We start from the raw sequence: 16760 nt of genomic DNA, 5'->3' as shown, positions 1-16760 counted from the left end.
GAAAATTCTCTGTTGGTCACTTGGCTGGTATGTGAGGCGCAGCGAGTGGGAGCCCAGCACGAGGCTGGCCACTGGGCCATGCAAAGTGGGGAGACCAGATCTTTTAACCTCAAGACATTAATCCTTTAAAAAATGTACAAATATACAATAAGCACCTAAGTATGACCAAGAGTCTTCATACAGCCTTGTAGTTAATGGGAGAGACAGATATAAGTTAAACAAGTCTAGGCAAGAAAGGAAACAAATGTCCTTATGGCAGAACACGGACAGGTGCTAACTGGACATTCAGTGGCTGAGATCCCTGGGACCACAGGGATCTGTGGAACGCCTGGGACCACAGCTAGGCCCTGAAGGACAGCTAGGGAATGGCCAGGTGCGGAACAGGGGTCAGGGGTGGCCCTGCAGGCAGGAGGCAGTGCCCGAGCATGGGCCAGTGGCAGAGCTAGATGTGGTCAGCAGATGCCGTGGCCCACTGGACTGGCGTGAAAAACACTTGTCTACAGAAGAAACGAGAGAGAAGCGCTAAAAGGCCAGGGTAGGCCTGACAGTGGAAGGCTTAAGGACATGGCCACGGAAGGCGGGTGGACTGAGCTCGCGGGAGGGGTGCCCTGCTGCTGTCACCCCCTTGTCCTAACAGATGGAGGAGCGCAGGCCTCCCAGGGGAACCAAGCACACTCCTTCCAACCCAAAAATGATGCGAGGGCCTGCGCCCAGCCAGGGAGCAAGCTGTGCCTCCCCCGCCCACCGCCACTGCCCTGTTGGGCAGAGCAAACCAGCCACAGGAAACAATTAGAGACTCAGGTGTGGCTTCATGGACGGACGGGGCCTCGCCTGTGAAGGAGAAGGTCACCTGGCTCCACCCTCCGTGACGGTGGCAGGGGTGAGAGAATTCAAGTTCCAGAGGAAGGAGCAGCGAGCCCCTCTCCTCACTTAGGACAGGAAGTATTTCAACAAGTAATGAGGTTGGGGTTCCAGGGTTTGGGCTTTAAAAGCATTTGGCTTTGCCAGTCCCAAGCTTCCATCTTGGTTCTGTTATTTAGAGCAACGTGACCTTGGACAGGTTCTGTAAGTCCTCTCATCTGTGAAAAGGGACCCATTCCTCTTTGCAGAGTTCTTGAGACTTAAATGCTGATGTTGGCATAGGGTCTGGCAATAGAGAAGGCTCAACAAACAGTGGCAATTTTGACCATGATGAGGCCCTTGAAACTCTGCCACAGCAGGAAAGTTGCCAACACTGAACAACAGGACTTCTGGTTTTGGTTCCCAACAAAGGTCTGCCTTTGCTTGGGACAACCCTGACCTTATATATACAGACACAGGGCTGGGCACAAGCACAGTCCCAGGGGTCCCTCGATTCAGAGCTCAGAGTCCTGAAGGGCGATCCTGGGTGGTCAGCCTGTGTGGCCTGAGGGTTGTGACCTGCAGGTGAGGGGGTGGTGCAGGCTGATGTCACAGTATCTTATCCTCGACGTGCATCTGGGCATGACATGGCCACACAGGAAGGTGTCACATCAGAATACACACAGGGCCCATGATTCTCCAGGAATCCTCTGTGTCTTCTCAAAGTCCTGACACACAATAAAGGCATAATCTAGAGACTCCAGTTTACAGTTAGGACTAGGGCCTCTTTACTAAAGTCCAGAATCTGGGGCCAGAATGGACAAAATTGGGTAAACTCCAACTGGGTGTGCATCATATGACTCAGTGCCAACAATTATCAATGACAGTTTGCTAGGAACACACTGTCCAAGTCAGATCAAACACAGCCCCTCCTCGCAAGGAGCTCGCAAGCTGGGTGAGGGGCCCGACGTGAGCATAGAGCACTGAGGAACAACTGAGGGCACGGTGCTGCACGGCTGGACACTGGCTGAGAACGTGGGACAGAGATGGAAGAGCCCCCTACATGAGGACAGTCAGGAAAGGCCATTCTCCAACATAAAAAGTTCCAAAGATCTACAAATGGAGCAACCTAGCTATTTGGAGGTTCACCTGTCATAAAATGTGACTTGGAAACAGTATGCAAATGAGATTCAGATGTCAATCTGTATGGCACAAGGGAAGAATGTCATCAATGAAAGGACACAGGGTTGGGCCCGCCTCTCTCAGGTGCTGCCAGCCCTGTGGTGACGGGGTTTCCATCAACCACACCTGCTCCCACCTGCGGGGCCCAGAGTCAGGCCCAGGGAGAAGGCAGGTGATGCTGCTGCCCCTTGGCCAGGGCAAAATCCCTTCCCTAAGACGGGTTCAAGACCTTTCATTTGAGGACTCCAGCAAAGCTTAGGAAATGATGTTATGAATATTAAGTGGGCTCCCTGAGTGTGTGGGTACCAAGGTCTCCTGGGGTGCAGGTGTTCTGGTCTTTCCAGCAGATGTATCCCCCATTCTAGATTCGCAAACCAGGCTGCAGGCTTTCAAAGAAGTTCTGAATGGGCTTGGGTGAGGGTCGCTGGTTACTGCCAGGGCCCGATCACCCCTCGAGTCGGAGGGAAAGGTCTACAGGACTGAAGGTCCTGCACTAGCTAGGGGACTCCTCCCCAGGCAGAAGCACCTGAGAAGGCCAGCTCTATGGACTTGCCATGGCCCAGCACCCCTGAACTCTGGGGCCCTGAGTCACCTCTCATCTCTGGGGTCAGTATTCCAGGCTCAGTAGTCACTTCTTCATCCAGAAGACACATTCTGGCCCACAGGTCATCTCTCCAAGGCAAGCAAAGGTTACCCAGCAAACATGCCCTCAAGTTTACAAGATCCACTTAGGAATACGTACTAAGTGTCCTCGTGTCTACAGCCAGCTTGTACCACTCTTGCCTCAGAAGCTTGGTGTTCTGAGATGACAACACTCTTCTCCTCGGGGTGCACCCCAGAGCTGCACCAGCACAGTCCCCTACATCACTCGGAGATGGAGGGAGACGCGAACTCACATGATTTGAACGGTCACTCCCTTTGCCATTGGGCTGGGGCCAGTCTCTCTCCCTTAGGAGACCGGATCTCAATGGTGCGGAGCCCTGCGGCTTCTCGTGAACTGGCAGAGCCAGCAGCTTGATTGAAACAGCCTGAAGCCAAAAGGAGCTCACGCCTGGCCTCAGCTTTCCTGTGCAGACTCAACACAAGGATCACACCGCGTGGGCTCACTGCTCACCCCTGACAGCACAGGGACCATGATCGGGTGGGCTGAGGATCAACTGTCAGAAACCCGCCAAATGCCTGCCTTCAAGAAACAACACTTGTAAGAATTTCTTGATTTTAAAACCCATTTTGTTTCCCCCCTACTCTTCAAAACCTCATCTAGCAAAAAAATAAAGGGGTCCTCTTACAATTTCTCAGTGAGGTGTAAGAGTGGACATCATGTTCCAGTCTGTTAAGTAATTCCACCTGTGGGAAGAAGCCACATCTCCGTGGGCACATGGAGGAGACAGATGCTTTAATCTACCGCAAACACTTAAATCAAGGAATGGATTTTTTTCCTAAAGCACCAATATTCCAATGATGAAAACCACTTCCATTCTGATTAGCCCCAAATGCTGAAAACACACTAAACATTCTTAACCTGCCTCAGCCTTTAATTGCTTATCAAGTTGGTCTTAGTAATAATTTTAAGTTCAGATGTGTCACTACAGTATGAAGAAAAAACACTCTTTCCAGCATTATCCTTCAACATGCACACACACGTGCACACATACACTCAAACACACAAGTGTGATCCTGTGATTCAGAAAGGCTGCAAAAAAAAAAAAAAAAAAGTCTGCTGCAGTCAGAAGTTTTGCTTTCTTGGACCTCGATCCAGGTGATACTCCTTTGTCTAATCTCTGGCATGTCGCCTAGCCACTCAGTGCCCAGAGTGACATCTGCAAAACAGAGGGCTGCAGCTCATGTAAGAGAGCCCTGAGCCACTTTCATCCCAGGTGTCATTGATACTCGGAGCTCCTGTCAGCCTCAAACGCTGTGAGGACAAGGTAAAATGATCCCCAGAGAGAGTTACAGAAACAGAGGGAACTCTGAGATACAAGACACTGAGTGCAAAACAGTGTGAGTCGAGGTGCCCACTTTCCACGCACCCTTCACTGAGTTCATTGTGACCCCCTTTCCTGCCTTTAGGTCCACCCTCATTTGTCCTTTCCTTGGGAACAAATCTCCAGGAAACCTCCCCACTGCAGTCCTTATGGTGCCACAGTTGCTATACAAGTCTCTTTGTCCCAGTCACCCACCCCCGGGGACTTGTTCAACACAGAAAGTCTCTTGGTGGGAGCCCTCTGACAGAGCACTTGCCTTGGAGCTCTGAGACCCGGATCCTTGATCCAGATGTGCCACCTAATATGGGAACGACCGTGGGAAATCCACGGGATCATTCTCAGCCTGTGTCTTCATCTGAGCAGACAAAGAGGACATTTTTTTCTTATCCATATCAAAATTTTTAACTGAAAATTTTCTTTCACTGTAAAATTACACAGATTTTCTAAAAAGCAAAAAAAAAAGGCAAACCCAAAAGCCTACCACACCAAGTACTTGAACTTCAGTATGTTTACCCCCAGATGTTGTTCCTGTTAGCACTGTATTTTATTTTCAATTATGCATGAAGCAAATATTTTTCACTACTACTAAGTTCCAGGCACCGCGCTAGACACCGCAAATGCAGCAATAGTCAACAATGAAAAACAAAGTCCTTGTTCTCACGTTCAAGGGTGGACAGAGACAATAAACAAACTGATATCCAATGTGTCAGGCAGTGGTGAGGGCTATGAAAATTAAAGCAGAGTAAGGGGAGATGCTATTTCATATAAGGTGAGTGGGAGGACCTTCTCTGAGGAGGTGACAGTTGAGCAGAGGCCTGAATGAAGTGGGGTGAGCTCTGGAGGTGTGTGGGGAAGAGCGTGCAGGCAGTGGGGGGAGCAGAGCTGAGGGAGACTGGAGAGCGATCAGAGACATGCTGGATGCTGCGGGGAGAGGAGGGCTAACAGCGAGGAGGGCTTTACAGCGCCTGGATGAGACTTTGGATTTTATTTTGAGTGATATAAAACACCATCAGAAAGTTCTGAGCAGAAGGCTGCCACAATGTGACTTATATTTTAATTTCTTTTTCTAATTACTCTTGCTAGGATATAAAATACAATTAATTTTTGTATATTGACCATATATCCTATGCCCTTTCTAAATTCACTTATTAGATCTAGTAGCAGTTTTGTAGATTAGTTAGAATTATGTCTTCTGCAAATAAACATCATTCCTTCCTTTCCAGCCCTATGCTTTTCATTTCTTTTTGTTATTTATAATGATTTTAGGTCTGGGTTTCTGGAAGATGAACTTGAACAGGGTATGGAATTTTTTCCTCCTATTCCTATATTGCTAAGAGTTTTTCATCATAAATAAGCTGTCAATTCTGTCTAAAGCTTTCTTCTGCATCTACTGAACAGATCATATAATCTTCATTTTTATTCAATTAATGTGGTGAATCACATTCATGGACTTTCACATGTCAAGCCAACCTTGTATTCCTGAGATGAACCCCATTGGTCATAAAGTATGATCCTTTTTATGTACTGCTATATTCAATGTGAAAGTATTTTGCTATTTTCTTGTGTCCCTATGCTCGTGAGGAATATTGGCATGTAATTTCTTTTCATTTTTTAAAAATTGTGGTTAAGCTGGCCTCATAAAATTATATGGGAAGTATTTCTTCCTCCTCTGAAAGATTTCATGCAAGATTGGTGCTATCTCTTTTTTAAATGTTTTCCAAAATTCTCTAGTGAAGGCATTTGGGCCTGGAGTTTTATTTGTGGAAGTTTTTAATTACAAATTTGATTTTTTTTTTAAAAATCCAGGAAAGCACTTTGCAAATGATGTTGTGCCATGCAAACAATGGGTGCCTTATGATCACCTCTATAAGTATGCCTGTGCATTTTAAAAATGCATTTAAAAGTTCATTTAAAAAAATAAAATTTAGGGCTACTCATATTTTCACTTTCTTCTTGTGTCAATTTTATTAGCTTTTCAAGGAATTTATCTGTTTCATCTAATTTGTTGAATTTATTGACATAAAGTTGTTAATATCCCATTATTGTCCTCTTAATATGTGTAAGATGTATATCCATATGTCCTATTTCATTCTTGATACAGCAGGTCCTCACTTAACATTGTGGATAGGTTCTTGGAAACTGTGACTTTAAACAAAATAACACATAACAAAACCAATTTTTTTCTCATCAATATTATAAAGAAACAATGCCACTGAAGGAAATGACATTATTCAAGAACTCTGTATGTCACTGCACTTAAAGTAACAGTTTCCAAAAACTTATCAATGATGTTAGGCAAGGACTTATTGTACTGGCAATTTGATTTCTTCTCTTTTTTCTTGATTAGTCTTCATAGGGGGTTATCATTCTCTTTTTTCTTGATTAGTCTTCATAGGGGGTTATCAATGTTAATGACCTTTTTTAAAGAACCAAGATTTGTTTTTGTTGACTTTTCTCTATTGCTTGTCTGCATACTTTCATTTACCCACCCTCTATCCTCTGTCATACCTTTTATTGCTGCATATATTAGAAACTCCACAATAAATTGCTATTATTTTTGCTTTAACCCATCAATTGTCTTTTAAATAAAATTTTAAAGGAGAAAACAAATTCTTTTCTATTTACCACATTATTTCTCATTTCTGGCACTTTTCATTCCTACCTATGGCTCCATATTCTCTCTGGTGGCATTTCCCTTCAGCCTAAAGACTGTTCTTATTGCAGGTCTATAGGAAACAATTTCCATCAGCTTTTGTTAATCTGAAAATGTCTGTCTTTATTTCACATTTGTTTTTGAAAGATATTTTTTCAAGAACTTTAAACAACATTATCCAATTGTCTTCTGGTTTTTATTTTTGGTTTATTTTTGTTCCCCTATATGTAATGTGCCTTCTTTCCTCAGGCTGCTTTCATGCTTTATTTTTATCTCTGGTTTTCAGAGATTTCATTCTGGTATGCCTAGGCGTGGTTTCCTTTGACTTTACCCTAATTGGGGTCCCTTGAAATTCTAAAATCTTTAGGCTGAGATTTTTTTTCATCAAATTTGGGGAAATTTCCTCAAATATTCTTCTGCCCCAATCTCTCTCTTGTCTTCTAGAATTCCAATTATACATATGTTAAACTATTTGATATTATCTTTCATGTGCCACTGTTCATCTCTTTTCAATGTTTCTTCACTCCCTGATTCAGTTTGAATGGTTTCTACCAATCTGTCTTCAGGTTCACTGACATTTTCTTCCGCCAGTATCCAAATTGCTCTTAGATCCACCCAGTGAATTTTTCATTTCAGATATTGTATTTTGCAGTCCTAGAATTTCCATTTGGTTGTTTCTTAATTTCTGTTTTTCTGCTGAAATTCCTATCTGTTCACTCATTATGTTTGTATGAGTTGGTATCTATCAACCTTTTTTTCTTTGCTACTGATCACCTTGTCCCACATGTTCAGTGATGTTTTTACTATATGCTGGATATGGCAGATAACACTTTATTTGAAGAGTGTTGAGTTTTACCCTGGCAGTTAGTAGATTGGCATAGCATCTTGATCCTAACAAGCCTTGTTTTTAGGTTTTGTTATGGAGAGTCTAGTGTGGTCCTTAGTATAGGCTAGAGTATCACTATTCCTAAGGTATGACCCTTCTGTAATTCACCTGAGTGAATGCGGAAGGTGTTCAGTCAGGTCTCCTCATTGCAGGAGAGTAGAACTCTAAGTCTCCCAGCACTATGTGACTATGTATCCTCCATACTCTTTGTTCGGCTCACTACCCTCCCCCACAACCCTGCTCAGTAATCATTCTCTGCCAAGCCTTGGTCTTGCCCTGTGTAAATGAAGCTTAATATTTGGGCAAGACTCTAGGGGACCACTTTGAAGATTTCTCAAGTCCCTTCTCTGCTCAGAACCCTCCTCTCTGATACCCTGCCCCTCAAATCTAGCTGCCTCTGCATCCCCAAGTCTGATCTCTGTTTCTGCTGCTCAGCTCTCCGATGGTCTCTGCTTCCCTGTACCTTGTTTTTGAAAGCACTTCCAGACAGTAAGCCAGGGCCAATGTGGAGCTCGCCTCACATGCTTCCAACTGGATCAGAGATCTGCACTGAGTGTTGTTCCATTCTTGTAAACAGTTGCTTCATATATTTTGTCCAATATCATAATTGATTATTAAAGAAGAATAAATATAATATTTACTACTCCATCATGTCTGGGATTGGAAGCCTGATTACATTTTAAAAGATGACTCTGGCTGCTGTGTACAAGAGACTGAAAAAGGAACTACATATCCTAAGACCACATGGAAAATAGTGATGAGGAATTTTTCTTGAAGCAGAAAATGTTTATGCTTTGACACCTGTTAAACACCTGTGCAAATCTCACAAGGCATCCAGAGTAAAGGTGTACCTTCAGATAAACCCACGGGAACATGAGGCCAGTGCTCATCTCTGATGCCAGGTAGAAACGCAGTTCTGAAGGCTAGACTTCAAGGACCTCCTCTCATGGTTTTTTTGGTTGAGCCTGGACACAGCTATAGCAGCTGCTGACAATCCGAGGAAACTCCTTCCGTGTTCAAAGCAGTAAGCAGTGGACTGACGGGCTGTCTCATTTGGAAAACTAGCTACAAGGGCAGAAGAGTCTAAATGTGTGGCCTGGAGAGCTCTGAGGTCACCCTCAGGTAGCAGGTCTCTTCTACACAATTCCAAGTCCTCAGCTGTGGGGCAAGAATGGCTCACTCACTGTCCCTCCTGCAAATGCAGTTCCAAGCCAACCTTCCCACCAAAGTTATTTTCCTGGCAAACGCCTGGGCCTGGCACTGCAAGGAGTGTGGGCTGGGGAGAGGCCAGGTCCTTCCCGGCCACACAGCTAGATGGCTCCACAGCTCTCCCATCCCACAGCCCGTGGGTAGCTTGTCAACTTAACAGCTTGGAAGTGAGCAGAAAGATTTTATCAGCATAAAGAAAAACCCAAAGCCAAACTCACTCTGTCACTGTGAATGCTATCAGGCAGATAAATACCTGAAAGGGCCATCCCCTCCCTTCCCTGGTACAAGTTGCCACTTGCCCTGGACAACAGACCAAGGCTCGGGTTTCTAGTGCGGTTTGCAGGCCAAGGACCTTCCCCTCTCTGGTGCTGCCCCTATCAGTGGTGCAAAAACATTCAGAAGGCTGGGCCCACACCTGAAAAGAGGACCAAATGTCACAATTTCCATGAAAAGTCCATGTGTACAGAAATGAATTTCATTAATATCTAACCTATTTCCTCTCAGCCTGGACTGTGTCCCTGTATTTATTTGTATAACTAGCCAGAATAATCCTAACGGTTCAGTGGTCTACACACAGAAAAAGCCCACTGCCCTAAACCTGTCCTGCCCAACCATATGTTTGAAAGCTTCATGCAAACATTAAGAGTACAGACTGTATAAATGTGTCCTGATTTTAAGCCTCACAGTGAATCAGCATCTCAGAAGCTCCTGGGAGGTGTCTCCAGTGAAGATTCAGAAAAAATTGGCAGAAACCTGTCAAGCAATTTCTATGTAAGGCTTCTGTGCACACCATGAAATTCATGAACCCTAGATAGCAACTGCGGATTCTTAAGTTTCCCTTATGATATTTGCATATCACAGGGATTAGATTCCCTGTGCTTCTCAAGGAGTATTTATTTGTTCATAAAATTATTCTTTATTTTGGTTTAGTTTTCTTCTTATTTACATATAACAGCTGTAACTTATAAGAAGGGGTGGGCAGGTACAGAGAAACCCCTGTTCCCCGTCTGAGAAAGCAGTCATGAGGATTAGATAAAGGATCTGATCCCAGAGGAGGTTCTCAAAGTTTCCGTGTCATCTGGACCCAAGCAACGGCCATCAGACCACTGTTCATGAAATGTGCGAGTGCAAACAAACTGAGCTGTCAGGCTGCAGGGTAAGAGCAAACACTGGCTGGGCAAATGGCACTTCCTGCCTCCAGCACGTTCCTGCTGCCAGCCTGCCAGCGCCAAGGCCCACTGAAATCTGATGCCCTGACTGGCGGCCTCCCCAGGGAACGGGGCCTGGCACCGAACGCTCCATCTGTGAGCACGTCCTAAGCCACCTGGCCTCTTAGCTCTTTAACCCTGGTTCCCTTTCAGCCAGGAGAATCCTGTTCCTGCACCACCTGTGAACTCGCAGAGCCAGTCCCGAGGTGCAGAGCCCATCAGCGGGAGTGGCAAAAGGCCAGCGATGTGGCAACAGAAGCCAACAACAAGAGGAACGAGTAGCAGGCCTTGGGCAGCTTTTGAAAAGGGGAAATTTAATTCTGAAAAATGAAACTGCTGCATTTTTGAAAAGATTCTCAACCCTCCAGCTTCATACAACATCGTGAGCAGTCGGTAACACCGTCTCCTCATTGTGTCACTTTCTCTCCCGAGTCCCACTCAAGGGAATTCTACTCCCTCTCCTCTAACATGGCGCCACTTCCCACCTTGGCCCCGTCCCCTCTTCCAGCTGCTCCTACCTGCGGGAAGCAGATTTCAGAGACCCCTTGTCGAGGGGACTGTGAGCTGGGCCCCGCACTCAGGCAGGACACCCCACGTCCCCTTCGAGAACAGCAGACTGCAGCATCTTTGAACATGCAGTCTGAGACGTTCCTTCTTTCCCAAATCACTGTTCCAAGGACCCACCAGAACCAGCAGCAGCTCTGCTCACAATGACAACCGTTTCCCCCAAAACAAGGAGAAGCCTCGAAGCCAGGAGGGTGAGAGTCAGGTGTTCCCTCCCTCCCACAGCCACCTGCGGCCGGAACGTGGGCTCTGGAGTCCACCAGGCCTGTCCATTCACCTGTTTGGTGACCTCAGCGAGGGTCTTCTCCGACTAGGCCTGTTTCCTTTTCTGCTAAGTGGAGCCAGCAACTGTCCCTGCTCTCATGGGTCGACAGGTGGATTGAATGAGCTGATGTAAATGAAATGTTTAGCTCGAGGTTGCAGAGAATCACCTCTCAGTAAAAGAGGGACAGTCTAGGACTCAGGTTCCAATGAGCTTGCTGCGCACAGAGAATTAGAAAATCTAAGATATCTTTTATTTTTTCAGAAAGGTTGAGAACTGCAGGTAGTAAGCCCTGGGGGACAACGCCAGGCAGCAGGTGAGCAGCAGGCTCCTGGCAAGGAGCTGAATTAAAGGGCGGGAAACCTCCCACACTCACGACTCTGTTCCCAACACAGGCACATCCCTTCCGCTTTCGGGGCCTCAGGCACCTCATCCCTCAAAGGGACATGCTAATTCTGGCCCTGACCCCTCACAGTGGACAGGGCTCAAGTAAGACTGCTGGGGGCACACTGTGCCTTGAAGTGATCTCTACGGGAGGGTCTCTTCAGACTTGTGGGACCCTTTGCACAAATGCCCCCGGGGTCTGGCCCAGCCACCAGCAGAGGCCGCGGGAAGGGTGGGAGCCCAGAACACTCAGCGAGGGGCCTCGACATGCAAAGCGTTACATCAGGCCCTGAAGGGACAGGGCTGATGGAAGCGTGGTCCCCGCTCTCGGACTGTCACAACTGAGAATTTCCTGCTTTGTGTGCTAGGTGCAGGTGTTCTCCAAAACCCTGTTCCTTTAACTCTCCACGTCCCAGGATCAATGAGGGGGACCAGATCTAAACTGGGGGCTCCAGTGCCAGGGCAGGAAGGGAAGGCACCTGCAGGAACGGGACGGTGGGTGGCATGCTCGGCCACACTCTGGAGCCAGCCCGCCGAGGCCACCTGAACCCAAACACTAGTGGCCAAGGCCAGGCCATGACTTGAAGGCAGAAATTACCCGGCTTAGCCTCAAAGCTGGGCCACCCTGAGAACCTTCGGACACTTTGTTTTCTTCCCCAGACTGTTCTAGTCACATAAGGAAACCCACAGAAACCCCGAGCACACCAATCACTCTGCTCTGCGTGCATTTCACGTGGCAACGGAGAAACCACAACATCGTGCGCTCATACTGCATACCAAAACCTTTAAAAATGTTTTCTTCTAGAACAATGCTGACACACTTGTGATTAAGTATTTTGCTGCTCCATCTTGCTGACTCATCTGATGGCGACACAAGTGCCTGGCCCCTCCTCACTACGGAAGGCGCGAAGCCCACCCTCGTGTTTTGCCCCAGTGAGCAGCACAGTGCAGGTGTTGCTTTCCTGTTTTCTCTGGTGACAACCACCAGCGTCCTGGGCAACATACCTGTGCCAGAGATTGGGGCTAGCAGGAAAAGGCACAAAAGAGAACAAAACATTTTGCAGTTTATGAAAGTACCCGTGCTAACAATTCAATGCCAAAAGAGTAAGAGAACGCCAGACAGGAGGGGGTGTTGTCTGGTACCGGCCCAGCTGCGGTCCAGCAAGGCTGTGCCTGCCTGGGTGTGCTGTGGGCGGGTCAAGGCACTGAGCTGGCTGTCCCTGTCCAGGTGTGAATGGTGAGCACCGTGATGCCCACACCTGTCTGCCACTCCGTCCCCAGGCATGACCTGGCCGTGCCCATCTGGCACCACGTGTGTCACTGTCACACGGGGGTCACGCCAGCCGTGGCCTCGCAAGGCCTACTTCCTTGACGCTGGGCTCATCTCCAATCAGGCTTGTGCCAGGCACGAAGCAGCCTTCCCCGAACACCCTGAGGCCTGTGATGGCTCCTGGGAGCCGACCCCCCGTCTGGCACGGCCTCCCCCTCCCTGCTGCAGCCCTGCTGAAACGCAGCTGAGCTAATTCTGGGCTCCCTGCCACCCGCACAAGCCCACGCTGCACTCGCTCTGACTCACCACGGAGGCGCCCAGAGGCGGGGAGTGGAAGGGAGGCTGCGGGGCACCCGCTGGGCACCCCCACCGGCCGGGCTCTGTCCTCGGCCTGACGGGGGAATCCGGGGGCGGATCTGGGGCCTCCGACCACCTGCACCCCGTCACACCGGTAGGAGCAGAGCCCACATTTTCAACTCAGTGAATTCCTTCAGACACCCAGCCACATACTCACAGCACACAATCAGAGTTAAAGTCTAGAATTAAAAATTAAACTTGTGTGTGACTACCACCAAGACCTATTTCAGCACATAGAAAATTCTTACAATATCACCAGACTTCTTGAACATAAAAAGCATTAGATCAAGGAAAAAAGTGGGGGGAATTATTTGCTTCTAGAAGTCCAATTCAACCTTATTCAAAAACCCTTCACTGAAGACCTGTTACGTGTTATTCCTCTGCATGTCCCCAGACAAGGTGCAGGCCCCACTCTCAAGAAACCCCAGTCTGTGGAGGAGGAACCCATTTCTGTTACCCACCTGTAAAAGACGTCTGTCTACAGCAACCAAGCAACAGCCACTTCTGCCCAGGACATGGGGGGAAGAGAGCCAGCAAAGCTGCCCCAAGGTGGGCTATAGGCAGTCGGCCAGGTGGCCTGTGGGCAGAGGGGACACAGGAGTGAGGCCTGTGGGGTATCAAAGCTGGACTCTGCTGGGAGTGTGCACAGGGTTAGAGGTGGTCAGACCGTGAAGGGCCCATGGTGCCATCTAGGGAGACAGGACTGGAGGGTGCAGGTGGACGGCCACACGGCCAGGCTGACGGGCCCTCACCAGTGGGTCCCTTAGTCACAGAGGACCGCATCTCCCATCCACAGGGCAGGTCTGGGCATCCAAGGAGTCATGGAAAGCGTGGTCATCAGAAGCAGAAAGCCCTAACAAATCTATGCAGTGGGGCAAGTGACTTACACACTCCAAGCTCCCACAATAATTACAATGAACAATCAGGCACTACCTACCTTGCAGGGCTGTTTGCAGGATGCAATGAGCTAAGGTACGTGGAAGCCTTCGGCAAAGCACCTGGCCTGTGGCAGGTGATCCTGTGGCAACCCAGTAGGACATGACGGGAAAATACAAGGTTGGCTCAAACCCCAATGCCACCATTTACCCATAGCTGGACCTGGGGAGAGGTCCTCAACGCCTCCCAGCTGAGCCCCGGCTTCCTCCCCCACCAGACCCAGCACAGTGCAGCACGACAGCCTGGTGACAGGCTGCGACAACACTTCTGTGGTGCAGGATTTTATCATCATCTGGCCAGCGAGGGGCTGCCACGTGCCCATATGCTCCTCTCATGCCCAGGAGTCAGGAATCCCAGTTAGGAGCCAGGCTAGGGGAGGACACGGGAGCCCAACGGCCCAGGTGACTATGCTGGTGAAATTCCTCACCTTGGAGGTAACAGTCCCCTCCTCCCGCCTCCTCCAGCACCAGGCAGCAGCCCGGCCTCCTCAGACAGCAGCACCAACAGCAGCACCGGCATTTACCGGAGTCGGCCTCTGCACCGCCACCCCGGCCGGCCCCAAGCATCATGGAGCAGGTTTCCAGGGAGAAGGAGACGTCACACCCACATGTAGCCTGGACACCATGGGGAATCAACATGTGTAATTGCAGACGCAGAAAGGGGCCCCCCTGAGAAGCCCCACAGGGTGCTGCCCACCCCCGCCCCCAGCCAAGGAGCAGCCCCTCCCGCCAGCTCAGTTCCTGGGCTCTGCCCCCTGCCTGCGCCCTCAGTCCTCCACCCAGGTGGCTTCCCCAGGCTGCAGCCTCGGGTTACATAAGCTGGGTCCTGTCACCGTGATGGGGGCTCTAAGGTTACATGGCTGGACGCTGGCCAGGCCAGCTTACTGCTTGTTTCCATCCTCATGGAGGGAGGCTTTTTTAAAAATAGGAGCCCCTGCCAGGCAGAGAGGGACCCTGCCCTCTGTTTCTCTGCAGCCCCCACCTGCCTCACGGACAGCCGGCTGGCCAGCTCACAGAGCCAACTCTTCACCTTCATGCTGGCCCCACGACCAGAGCCCTCCCCACCAACAGGCCCCTCCCTTCGTGCCCTGCTGAAACATAAGGCCCGCGGACAGAGGCTTGAGGCCCTCCAGGGGGAGGTGCCAGGCAACGAGGCTCCCTTCCCCCTGTGCCCGTTTAGGCAGCATCATCCCGGGACTCCAGGAAGGGAAGGCTGCTCCCAGGGCAGGGCCCTGGCCCCTGGGGGCAGTGTCTGCAGTTGGCAGGTGCCTAGTGGGCAAAGCGGTACAGTCCAGAGGCCCCTCCTGGGCCCAGAAGACCCAGGCCCTTGGTGTTGCCCTCTGTCCACAGTCACAGGTCTCTGCCAGAGGGAGTGGTTTTGGTGAAGGGGTTCGCACGGGGAGCTCAGGGTAGAGAAGTAAAGAGAGAAGGGATGTCGGCTAGGATGGGCATGTCCATTTACTGGCCTGACCCAGGGACTGGGACCAATTTGTGCTTGGAGTGATAAGGCAAGGCAGAAAAGGACAACATGTGCCAGACCACGAGAGACTCAGGCCTAGGGACAAGAGGGTACAGAGTGCTAGAGAGGCGCCAGCCTTGGCTACCCCTTTCTGCACGGAAGCAGCAGTTGCTAAGTCCTTCCTTTGGGCCCTGGCGGCAGTGCCTGGGAGGCAGCCAGAACAGGCATCATGGTGGACTGACTCCTAAGTCCTGGGACCCCCAGAGATGACGATGGGGTGATGCATGGGGCAGGGGGCATACCACAGGGACCATGGGGGCCAGGGACACCCAGGGATTGGTGGGCATATGACTCTCTCTGGAGACCTGGGTGTGCCTGGAGCCCTGGAGTTGCTGCCTGGGTTTGTGCTCATCAGGAGACAGAGGAAACCTCACAAACATCACTGACAGCAGAACAGGAGGGCCATCTGCTCTGCCCAGGGGAAGGTGGGAGCCGCAGGGTGGCAGGGATTGGGGGGCTGCACGGGGCAGGTGAAGAGGGGCCACTCTGCAGAGAGGGTGGGGTGGGGTGGGGTGGGGAAGAGCTGTCAGACACACACAGGCGCCAGGCAAGGGTGCGAGTGATACATGGAAGTCAGTCAATGCCACTTTGTGACTAGAGGACAAGCTCTTTCAACACAGCTTTCTCCCACACTCCGACCGAGGTGGAGCACAGGGCGAATCTTCAAAATGCCTATGGACCAGCACTAAATCTCCTTGGCAGCAAAATCAAAACTCTGACCACGAGGACACGCTTTATATTCGGCTCAAGTGTTCAAAGGCTTGGGCAGGCCTTACATTTGGCAAACGACAGCGTGCAGGCTCTCTGGACGCCGCACCAGGCTGCTGCCCTCAGGGCCACTGTATCAGGCCTGGAGAACTGCCCCACACGTCCAGAGACAGGCAGATGGCACAGATCCAAACCCCCAGGCCCCTGGCCACTCTCCCGGTACCCTTAGAAAAAACTAGGGATTTTCCTAATTATAAAGTAATTCATTGGATTAAAAAAAAAAAAACCTGTGCTATATCCACATAGTGGAATACTACTCAGCAACAGAAAGGAATAAACAATTGATGCATGCAACTACATGGATGAATCACACACACAAAAATACTTAGGGGCTGAAAGAAGCCAAAAGAGTACATACTGCAGGATTCCATTTATACAAAATTCTACGAAATGCTGTAAATTCAATAATAGTGACAGAGTGTGGGCCATCGGTTGCTCTTTAGGGGCCTGGGGAGGGGAGGGGTGGAGGTAGAGACTAGGAGGGGGACAAGTAACTTCTGGGGTGATGGGTATATGCACTATTGTCACTGTGCTCAAAACTTAGCAATTTGTGCACTTTTATATGTGTACAGATTATATGTCAACTATGCCTCAATAAAGCTGTTTTTTAATAAATAATCCATGCTTACTAAAAAAAATATAGAAACATAAAATCTCCCATAATTATGTCAGAGCTAACCAGAAATAACATTTTGATATGTTTCCTTCCAATCTTTTCCCTGTACCCACACATAAATA

General features: G+C 49.3%; 1 protein-coding gene across 1 annotated transcript in view; it reads right to left on the bottom strand.

Moving 5' to 3' along the window:
* Positions 1-13270, bottom strand: part of CRACDL (CRACD like) — a 100368-nt gene extending 87098 nt beyond the window's left edge. The window contains exon 1 of the mRNA XM_069494709.1: positions 13262-13270. The gene's annotated coding sequence lies outside the window, so the exon portion shown is untranslated. The remainder of the gene's footprint in view (positions 1-13261) is intronic.
* Between the last annotated feature and the right edge of the window lie 3490 nt (positions 13271-16760).

Source organism: Eulemur rufifrons, chromosome 19, assembly GCF_041146395.1.
Source record: "Eulemur rufifrons isolate Redbay chromosome 19, OSU_ERuf_1, whole genome shotgun sequence".
NCBI classification, from domain to species: domain Eukaryota; kingdom Metazoa; phylum Chordata; class Mammalia; order Primates; family Lemuridae; genus Eulemur; species Eulemur rufifrons.
Note: the sequence above shows the minus strand (reverse complement) of the source record. Positions and strands in the feature narration are given on the sequence as shown.